Source organism: Macrotis lagotis, chromosome 1 (genome assembly GCF_037893015.1).
Source record: "Macrotis lagotis isolate mMagLag1 chromosome 1, bilby.v1.9.chrom.fasta, whole genome shotgun sequence".
In the NCBI taxonomy this organism is placed as follows: Eukaryota; Metazoa; Chordata; class Mammalia; order Peramelemorphia; family Peramelidae; genus Macrotis; species Macrotis lagotis.
In genome coordinates, this window is record NC_133658.1 from 911,919,894 (window position 1) to 911,930,453 (window position 10,560).

The 10,560-nt window shown below is 35.9% G+C and overlaps 1 pseudogene; it reads left to right on the forward strand.

The window, feature by feature from the left end:
• Positions 1-5,821: 5,821 nt before the first annotated feature.
• LOC141509792 (c-Myc-binding protein pseudogene) lies at positions 5,822-6,424 on the forward strand (annotated as a pseudogene).
• The last annotated feature ends 4,136 nt before the right edge of the window (positions 6,425-10,560 follow it).

Here is a 10,560-nt window from a genome sequence, read left to right on the forward strand (position 1 = left end):
GAAGATGAGGAAGCACAAGCTCCTGCATCTAAAGACTCCAAGAAAAGCAGAAATTGGGCTCAGGCTATGACAGAGCTCAAAAAAGACTTTGAAAATCAAATGAGGGAGTTAGAAGAAAAACTGGGAAAAGAAAGGAGAGAGATGCAGGAAAAACATGAAAATGAAGTCAGCAGCTTAGTCAAGGAAATCCAAAAAAATGCTGAAGAAAACAGCATGCTAAAAACCCAGCTTAGGTCAAATGGATTAAACAGTTCAAAAAGTTATTGAGGAGAAGAATGCTTTCCAAAGCAAAATTGGCCAGATGGAAAGAGAGGTAAGAAAACTCTCTGAGGAGAACAAATCCTTCAGACAGAGAATAGAATTCAGGGAGATTGATGAATTCACTTAGAAATCAGGAATCAATAACTTCAAAACCAAAAAAAAATGAAAAATTAGAAGAAAATGTGAAATATCTCATTGAAAAAACAACTGATATGGAAAACAGACAGGAAAGATAATTTAAAAATTATTGGAATACCTGAAAGTCATGATCAGGAAAAGAGCCTTGACATCATTTTCAAAGAATCACTACAGGAAAATTACTCTGATATTGTAGAAGCAGAGGGCAAAATAGAAATGGAGAGAATCCACCGATCCCCCCGAGAAAGAGATCCCAAAAAACCATCCCCTAGGAATATTATAGCCAAGTTCCAGAACTCCCAAGTCAAAGAGAAAATATTACAAGCAGCCAGAAGGACACAGTTCAAATATCGTGGAGCTGCAGTCAGGATCACACAGGACTTAGCAGCAACTACTTTGGAAGTTCATAGGGCTTGGAATACAATATACCAGAAGGCAAGAGAGCTTAGAATGCAGCCAAGAATGAACTACCCAGCAAGGCTGAATGTCCTCTTCCAGGGAAAAAGATGGACTTTCAATGAACAAGGGGAATTTCAAATGTTTCTGTTGGAATGGCCAGAGCTGAACAGAAGGTTTGATCATCAGATACAGGACTCAGGTTGGTGCAAAGACTGAGTCCTACCCAGCCAGTATTCTTAGGGCAGTCACAGTTCCAGTTCCAGGAAACCAATCAGGAGTTGGCAACTGTCCTTTTAGCAAGGTATGAATGTACATACCTATTGTATATAGGATGCTCAATAATCTCAAACTGATTGGAGCGGCAGACACTCACCCCATCCCAACCCAGATTTCTTCAGGAAGCAAGCTGAAAAAGTGACTTAGTCTTCAGGCTATTGCTCTTTATATCATATATAACAATGTTGATTTAATGGCCAGAATAATTTTAAGTGAGAATTTTTAGGTTAAATATCATGAGTACAAGAGCCAGGAACTGGAATGATTTTCCTGACCTCAAACATATTCTACTGTACTTCAAATGAAAAAGTTAAGTTTTATATTACTGATAGTGCTTTTCTTTCCAGTTTTTGTAAATGTTTCAAGAATAAAGTGATTTCCATTATTGATTATAAAAATGTAAATTAAAGTAACTATGAGACACCACCTCCTACTTATAAGATTGACTAAGATGACAAAAGGGAGAAATGTTTGATGTTAGAAAGGATGTGGGAAAATTGGAACATTAGTACACTGTTTGTGGAGTTGTGAACTGATCCAGCCATTCTGGAGAGCAATTATGGAACTATGGAACTAACTAATTTGGAATTATGTCCAAATAGCTTTTGACCCAGCAATACAATACTAATTCTATATCCCAAAGAAATCTTAAAAAAATAAGAAAATCTCACATATCAAAAATATTTATAGCAGCTCTTTTTGTAGTAGTGAAGAATTTGCAATTGAGGTTATACCCATCAATTAAGGAATGGATGAAAAAGCTATAGTATATGACTGTTATGGAGTACTATAGTTCTATAAGAAATCATGAGCAGTTGGACTTCAGAGAAGGATGAAAAGAATTACATGAACTAATGCTGAGTGAAGTGAACAGAACCAAGAAAACATTGAACACATTAACAACATTGTGAGATGATCAACTATGATAGATGCATATCCTCTCAGCAGTTCAGAGATCAAGGACAACCCTGAGAGACCTGCTTTGGATAATGCCTTCCACATTCAAAGGAAAAAACTAAGGAATCTGAATGCATAATTAAGTTCACTTTTTAAAAACTTTTATGTTTTTTCTTCCATTCTTATGGTTTGTTCTTTCCCCTTAGTTCTAATTCTTCTTTCACAACATGTAAATATGTTAAAACACAAATATACATATATAACTTTCACTGCCATGGAAAGGGTGGGGAAGGGAAGGTGATAGAAAAAATGTGGAACTCATAAATTTGCAAATGGATGAATGTTGAGAAATTACCATTTGCATGTAATTGAAAATAAAATTTCAATTAAAAAAGAAAGAATAAAGTGATTTTTCTATGAAATTGAAAAAAAACAAGTTTAGGCCTAGTGGAAAAAGCAAAACAAAAGACAAATGAGGAAGAAAAATGCCTTAAAAAAGAAGAATTGGCCAGCTGGAAAAGGAGATAAAAAATCTCTCTGAAGAAAATAACTCCTTCAAATGCAGAATGGAACTAAAGGAAGTAGATGAGTTTGAGAGAAATCCGAAAGAAATAAAACTCTTCCAAAAAAAGCCAAAAATTAGAAGAAAAAAAAATCAACCTTGAAAACAGATCCAGAAGAAATAATTTAAAAATTATTGGGCTATCTGAAAGCCACGATCAGGAGAGCCATGATCAAGAGAAGAGCCTAGACTTCACTTTTCAAGAAATAAAACAGCAAAATTGCCCTGACATCCTAGAAGCAGAAAGTAAAATAGAAATTGAGAGAATTCACTGGTCACCTCCTGAAAGAGATCCCAAAAGAAAAACTTCCAGGAATTGTGGTATCATATGTGCTCCAGGCTAAGAGCTATGAAGGGTTAACACAGAAATAGCTATGTGCCTTAACAAGCAAGATGTACTTCAGAGCTTAGATAAGGGAGTAGCTGCATGTCTGAGCTAACAAGATGTATTCCCAGGCTCAGATAAGAAGCACATTCTGAGAAAATACCTTCTGCACTGTTCTCAAAGCATTCTGCACTCTGGTTTCTCAAAACACTGGTTCTCAAAACATTCACCTAAGACATACACAAGGAAATGCATGTGAAAAAATGCTTGCTAAAACGCTTATGTAAGTGGTTACGTATGTCTGCGTTCCCTCCTAGCAGACTCAACAAGGAATATTATAGCCAAATTCCATAACTCTCAAATCAAAGAGAAAATTCTAAAAGTTGCCAGAAACAAACAATTCAACTATAGAGGCTCCATAGTCAGGATTACACAGGATCTGGCAGCATCTACATTAAGGGCTCATAGGGATTGGAATATGATATTCCGGAGAGCAAAAGATTTTGGTTTACAACCAAGAATCAACTACCCAGCAAAACTGAACATCCTCTTTCAGGGGAAAAGATGTACTTTCAATGAAACAGGGGACTTTCAAACTTTCCTATTGCAACAAGCAGAGCTGAATGGAAAGTTTGATCTCCAAGTACAGGACTCTGGTGAACCACAGAGCGGGTGGATGAGAAGGACTAATTATGAGGAACTTAATGATATTGAACTGTTTGTATTCCTGCATGGGAAGAAGATACTGACAACTCATATGAACTTCCTAATTTATAAGAGCTGTTAGAAGGGAAATATATAGACAGGACACAGGAAGGAGTGGAATGTAATGGTATAATATAGCAAAAAGATAGCGTCAATGGGTGATAAAGGAAAGTACTGGGAGGAAGGGAAAGGAGGTAATGAAGAAGAAGCTAAGAAATTTCACATAAGAGTCAAGAAAAAGCTTTTTCAGTGGAGTGGAAAGGGGGAAGGCAAGGGGGAATGAGTGAGCCTTCATTCTCATCATAAATAACTTAGAGAGGAAATAACATACACAATTAATAGGGTGAGGAAATCTATCTTAACCTAGAGAAAAATAAGAAGAAAGGGATGGGCTAAGGAGGACTGGGGGGAAGGAAGGGGGGAATAGGTGATAGGAGAGAGGGAAGATTGAGGGAGAGGGTACTCAAATTCAACACACCTTTGGACAGGGCCAGGATGAAGGGAGAGAGAGAGAGAATAGAATAAATGAGAGTGGAGAGGAATAGAATGGAGGTACAGCTAGTAACAGCAACTGTGGGAAAAACATTGAAGCAACTTCTCTGGTGGATTTATGATAAAGAAAGCAACTCACCACAGAGACAGAACCATTGGAATCTGAACACAGATTGAAGTACCTCTCTCTCTCTCTCTCTCTCTCTCTCTCTCTCTCTCTCTCTCTCTCTCTCTGTTCTTGAGGTTTCTCATCTTCTTGGGGGGGTTATGTTTACTCTTATAACACATTCAATTTACATCAATGTATAGCATGGAAACAGTGTAAAGACTATCAAGAGTCTTCTGTGGGGGGGGGAGGGAAGGGAGGATGGGGGGAAAATTGTAATATTCAAAACCTTACAAAAATGATAGGTACATATTACTATTGTGTATAATTAGAAAACAAATGTTAACAAATAAAAAAAACAATAAAAAATTTAAAAATAGAATATGTTCCAATGGGCTGTCTAGTTATCTACTCTCTAGTTTTGTGCCTTTGCAGATCACAATGTATGATTCTACCCTATTATAGTGTAAGCTCCTTGAAGTCATGGATTATCTTACTTTTGCATTTATGTTTGTACCACTACCACCAACAATAAATGATTTTTATTCATTTAAAAAAAAGAAATACTAGTAAAAATTGTTTCCCAATTTACTACATTTCTTTTAATCTTGGTTACGGTGGTTTTCTCTCTACAAAAGCTTTTTAATTTAAAGTCATAAAAAGCATCTAGTTTGCTTTTGGTGATATTCTCCAACTCTTCCTTAGTCATAAACTGCTTCCCTTTCCATAGATCTGACAGGTAAACTAATCCTTCATAATCTAGTTTGCTTACAATATTATTTTTTATGTCTAAATCCTGTATGCATTTTGATCTTTTCTTGGTATAGGGTGTGAGGTGTTGGTCTAATCCAAGTTTCTTCCATATTAACTTCCAATTTTCCCAACAGGTTTTATTGAAGAGAGAGTTTTTATCCCAATAGCTGGACCCTTTGGGTTTATCAAACAGCAGATTATTATAATCATTTCCTGCTTTTGTAACTGACTAACAATTTTTAATCAACTAAGGTACATTTTAAAGTTGGTCATTATTTTTTTTTTTTGCAAGGCAATGGGGTTAAGTGCATTATTCCTAAGAACAAAAGTTTGTAGCATTTGTTTCAATAGCCAACAAACCCGATTTTCAATTTGCTTCTGCATCAATAATTTAATAATAACAACAGAACAATGACAGAAATAATAAGCATTGATATAGTGCATCAGACAGTGGGCTAAGTATTTTAGACAAGTTATCTCACCACAATTTGATTAGTCAGGTGTTGTGATTTTCCACATTTCACATCTGATGAAATGGGCAAGAAGAAGATAAGTGATTCTCTTAGGGTTTTGATGTTAGCTAATATCTGGGATATTATTTGAACTCAGATCTTCCTGATTGTATATCCAATGCGCTTCCAGCTATATTTTGATTTTTAAAGAGAATACAGTGAAAATAAAATTTATGAGAACAGTAATGGTGAGAGAATTTTAAAAGCTCTCTTGATGAGAGGTGGAAATTCATTGTTTTCTCAACTTAAAACCAATAAACAAAATGAATTGCTAGCTACTTTATAAGATTTGTTTTTCTATTGACTGAAGACAGTAGTGCATTAAATGGTAAATATATTTGCTGTTCAATTGCATGTATTGCTTTCCTTTTTAAAAAAAAGATGTTATTGTTCCTTCCCCAGGAACCCGGCAGCCACGGGGTGGGGTGCGCAGGCTGCGCCGCCCGCTGCCGCTGTCACTATGGCACATTACAAAGCCGCCGACTCGAAGCGCGAGCAGTTCCAGAGGTACCTGGAGAAGTCGGGAGTGCTGGACACGCTCACCAAAGTATTGGTTGCCTTGTATGAAGAACCACAAAAACCCAACAGCGCATTGGCTTTTCTAAAGCATCACTCAGGAGCTGCAACTCCAGAGAATCCAGAAATAGAGTTGCTTTGCAGAGAATTGGCAGAGGTGAAGGAGAAATTTGAAGCTGTATCAGAAGAAAACAAAAAAACTGAAAGCAAAGCTTGCTCAGTATGAACCACTTCAGGAGGAGAAGCGTGCTGAATAGATTCTTCTCAGTTGAAAAGGCACTGAAAACTGGCTTTGTACGATTTGCATAGTTTGTATAGTACATAATCAGTCTTTTATGGACAGATACTATATAGAACTCTTCTAATATGTTAAATTCACATGTCACATTTAATTGTTATAGATACACTTAGAATCACTAATAAATAAATTTAATATAATTTTCTTTGGCTCATAAAGCAGGAAAATCAAAAGTAAATCCTGAGAAATTCTAAAAAAAAAAAGATTTTATTTTGAGTTTTACAATTTTTCCCCTAATCTTACTTCTCCCACCACCCTATTGGTTTCCTTTTTAAAAAAAAAAAGTTTATAAAACAACCAATTTAAAGATAAACATCTTACAACATAACTTTCTTTTTTTCTAGTAATGGCACAGGCTAGATTCCCACAGAAATCCTACTGAATGATTTACCCAGATAGCAAACCAGTTCCTTTGAAAATCCAGATAGAAGAGTACCATTGGATAATAAGTTAAAATCAGAAAATAGCCTTAACAATGAATGAGAGGCCTTAGAAGGTCTGTTTTTAATAGAAGATTCAAGGGGTGGCTAGGTGGCACAGTGGATAAAACACTGGCCCTGGAGTCAGGAGTACCTGGGTTCAAATCCGATCTCAGACACTTAATAATTACCTAGCTGTGTGGCCTTGGGCAAACCACTTAACCCCATTTGCTTTGCCAAAAAAACCTCTGAAAAAAATTAAAAGAAATTAAAAAAATAGAACATTTGAGACAGTCCATGATATTTTTTAAATGGCCTGGAATTAAAATGCCCAAGGCATAACAGTCTACCATCTGTACTGCCAGAAAGCAAACATAACATCTTGATCCAGTGATTATAATGCTCATAAGAAGTAACTCTAGAAGGATGAGAGTAATGAGGATGTGTGTATAATATATCTGTGACAACTGATTCAACCCTTCCCAGCTGGAGTTACAGAGACAAAAGAAAGAGAAACAAAGAAAGGAAATATTTTCCCTTAATTGTAGAAATCTATGCATTTAAGATAATTTCAGACTAAAGGTATAACTGAAATGTATTATCTTTTCTGTAAATTTCCAAATTATGATTTGAAATGTTTTATAAATGCAGAAATATTTTAAGAAGGATTTTTAGGAGAATTTTATGGGTCTCAAAAGAGAATGAGAATGAGAGACAGTTACCATAAATCTTTGGAACTGAAAAACTGAAATAATGGACTTTGTAAGTTGAGATCCTGGCAACAAATGAACCCTGAGAAAAATGAAATTTTGAATACCATTTGTGATTATAAATCCAGATTTTGATTGAACTTGTTCTGATTCTAAAATATACTGTGGTCCCACATAAAAGTGAAGTATTAGGATAATTGTGATGTTTGACCCTCTATAGGTAGATCAAACCTTAATGTGATATTTAACATTAAGTAAATTTGCTTAGAAACTACACGAATAAGAATTAAAAGCATAATACTCTGCCGGTTTCAGAATGCAAATAATTTAGAATATCAAATTGATGGACAGGTAGATGAAGTGATTTTTTTTTTTTAAATAGAAGAGGATTTGGAAATGCATTCAACACAATTTGCTGTTATTTGATTAGCCATAGGTTTTGTGGTAAGTTTCTAAAACCATTATAACTATGTTATTGGTAGGCTTCTAACTTTTCTTATAAGGTGACATTTGGAAAGTTATAGCACAGGAAATATTTAAGGTAAAAAAATAGAGAATCCAGTAGTTGTTGTTGTTCCGTTGTGACATGTTCCACTTTTCATGACCCCGATTGTAAGGTTCTTGACATTTCCTTCTCCATTTCATTTTACTGATAAAGAACTGAGATAAACAAGGCTGTGACTTGGTGAGGATCACACAGATAGTGGTGTCTGATAAACCTCGTTTATCACAGATGGCGAGTGTTTGAGTCCAGATTTAAACTCAAGAAGATAAATCATCCTGATTTCAGTTCCAGAACTGTGTCACCTTGCTACCCATACAACTGTAACATTGGAAAATTACCTCCTCTTTTGAGGGACACTGTTGTCATGATTAAAACAAACCGTCAAGTATTTAATTGGGTACATTTTGCTTTAAAATGAATAACAATAACAATAATAATTTATTGTTCAGGAGAATACCCCAGACTTAGTACATATCTGTGAAGTTTTTTTTTGGGGGGGGGGGGCTTGGCAGATTATCATTCTCCTGGATCTTCTAGGTTGGCAAGGTTACAAAATCTTATCAACTTTGTGTGAGAAGTTACTAAAAGTATATGAACTTCTAAAATAAAAAAAAAGTGGTTTAATGAGAAACTAGAACCTCAGCTGGAGTAAAAAGGACTTACAAGTTTGCTTATGAAAATTTTGGAAGTATGCTTGGAATAATATGTATTGATGTTATATCTTTTATTTTTGCAAGGCAGTGGGGTTAAGTGGCTTGCCCAAGACCACACAGCTAGGTTATTATTAAGTGTCTGAGGCCAAATTTGGACTCAGGTCCTCCTGACTTCAGGGCTGGTGCTCTATCCACTACACCACCTAGCCACCTCCATTGATGTTATATCTATCAACCTTATGTTGACAGATTTAAAGATTTATTTTTGCTTCAGGGATTAACATTTAGATATGGTTTCTATTAGAAACTTTTTCTATTAGATACTTTTTCTGCGTTTTGAGTGAATTTTCCTGTAATAACTGTATTATGAAATTTCAGAACTGATTATTTTCTTTATTGCTTTTTTTATTCCAAAAAACTATATAACCCAGTAAAGTAAAACAGACTTCAAGGATCCTTGAGATGTCTTCTATTTAAATCTCTTCGGATCTTTCTATGATCTTGCCACTGATTATCTTAACTATCCCTTTCAACTTACTTCCTTGATAAACATGCCATCCATGTCTTATTTTCTTTATTTCTAATGATTGAGTTTTGCTCCAAAATGGATTTAAGTAGAAAGGATAAATGGATGTGTTTCTTGTTAACTGTTATTGAAAGAAAATGAGGAAAAACATTTCTTGGAACAGTAATATGATATTGTTATTTTTTATTTCAGGTATGATTATCTGAAGTATCGCTGAGCTAAGAAGCCATAATTTCCAATGTTGTAATTGTATGGGTAGCAAGGTGGCACAGTTCTGGAACTGAAATCAGGATGATTTATCTTCTTGAGTTTAAATCTGGACCCAGATACTCACTATCTGTGGATACTGACATTCACCTGGGGCAACTGAGGATGATACAATTGAGATGGTGGCATGTTGTTGATTCAGTTTCTCCATTCTGCTGTTTTCTTTCTGAATAAGTAATTTTCCCACCTGGTCAATTCTTAGCCTGGTTATGAATTCTTATGCATAATGTGGGACTTTCTATTGATTGGTTGTTTCATAGTAAAGGTAGAGAAAGTCTAGTGAAGGGGTCAGGAATGCAGGCTAAAGAACAGTTGATCTGGGTTGACTCATTAAAATAAGTGTTCTAGGAGCCACTAACCAATCAGAAGGGTAGAAAAGTCACAAAGAGTCCCCTTTCTTCTCTGTCATTGTCACCACTGGTACCTTTATAATCTAGCACCAAGACCACTGCAATAGCCTACTAGGTTTTTTCCCTATCTCATCCACTCAAGTCCTCCTTTCTCCCTCCCATCAGCTAAAAAACTGATCTTTCTAAAGCTCAGATCTGACAGCCAGTGACACCAGCCCCATAGATCTATTCCTGAGTTCTGTCCCCCACATGCTGTAGGTATTGTAAACCTTCTACTATTTGCCTCTTCTGATTATAGAACTAGCATCAAAACTCCATGTGCAGCTTCCATGTACACACTGGTTTTCCACATACTGCTGGAGGATCCTGGTCACTATTGTACCCTACACTTACCAAAACCATGAACCACTCCAACCTGAGCAAGCAAAGTTTTTCCAGTATCTTCATCCAAAGTAAAATCTTTACTTACTTCATCTTTTTCCAGAAAAGCTTGTAGATCCTTATTCAAATGCATCTAGGGGAAAAAATCAGAAATGAGTAGCAGCTATGTGGTTCTGATCCCAGCAACAGAGTGAGTTCTCAGGTCCTGTTTCAAACCCAATCTGAATCTTGTAGAGTAATGGCAAGGGAAGGATTCCAAAGTAAAGGGGGACCCATCATTTCAGTCACTTTGAAAAAGCAGTTTTCCATTGATTTATAGTCTATAGTGCTTGAATCCATCAGCAGTATAATGGAAATCTTCAAGGAGCAAGTCTAGGGACCTCTTTCCAAACACAGATCAGTTGTACACAAAGCTCAGACCTAGAGGTAGATAAGGAATTGAAAACATTTTGGCAGCACTCCCTTCATTGTAAGCATTCCTGAAAAGCATGCTTCCAGCTCCGACTTTT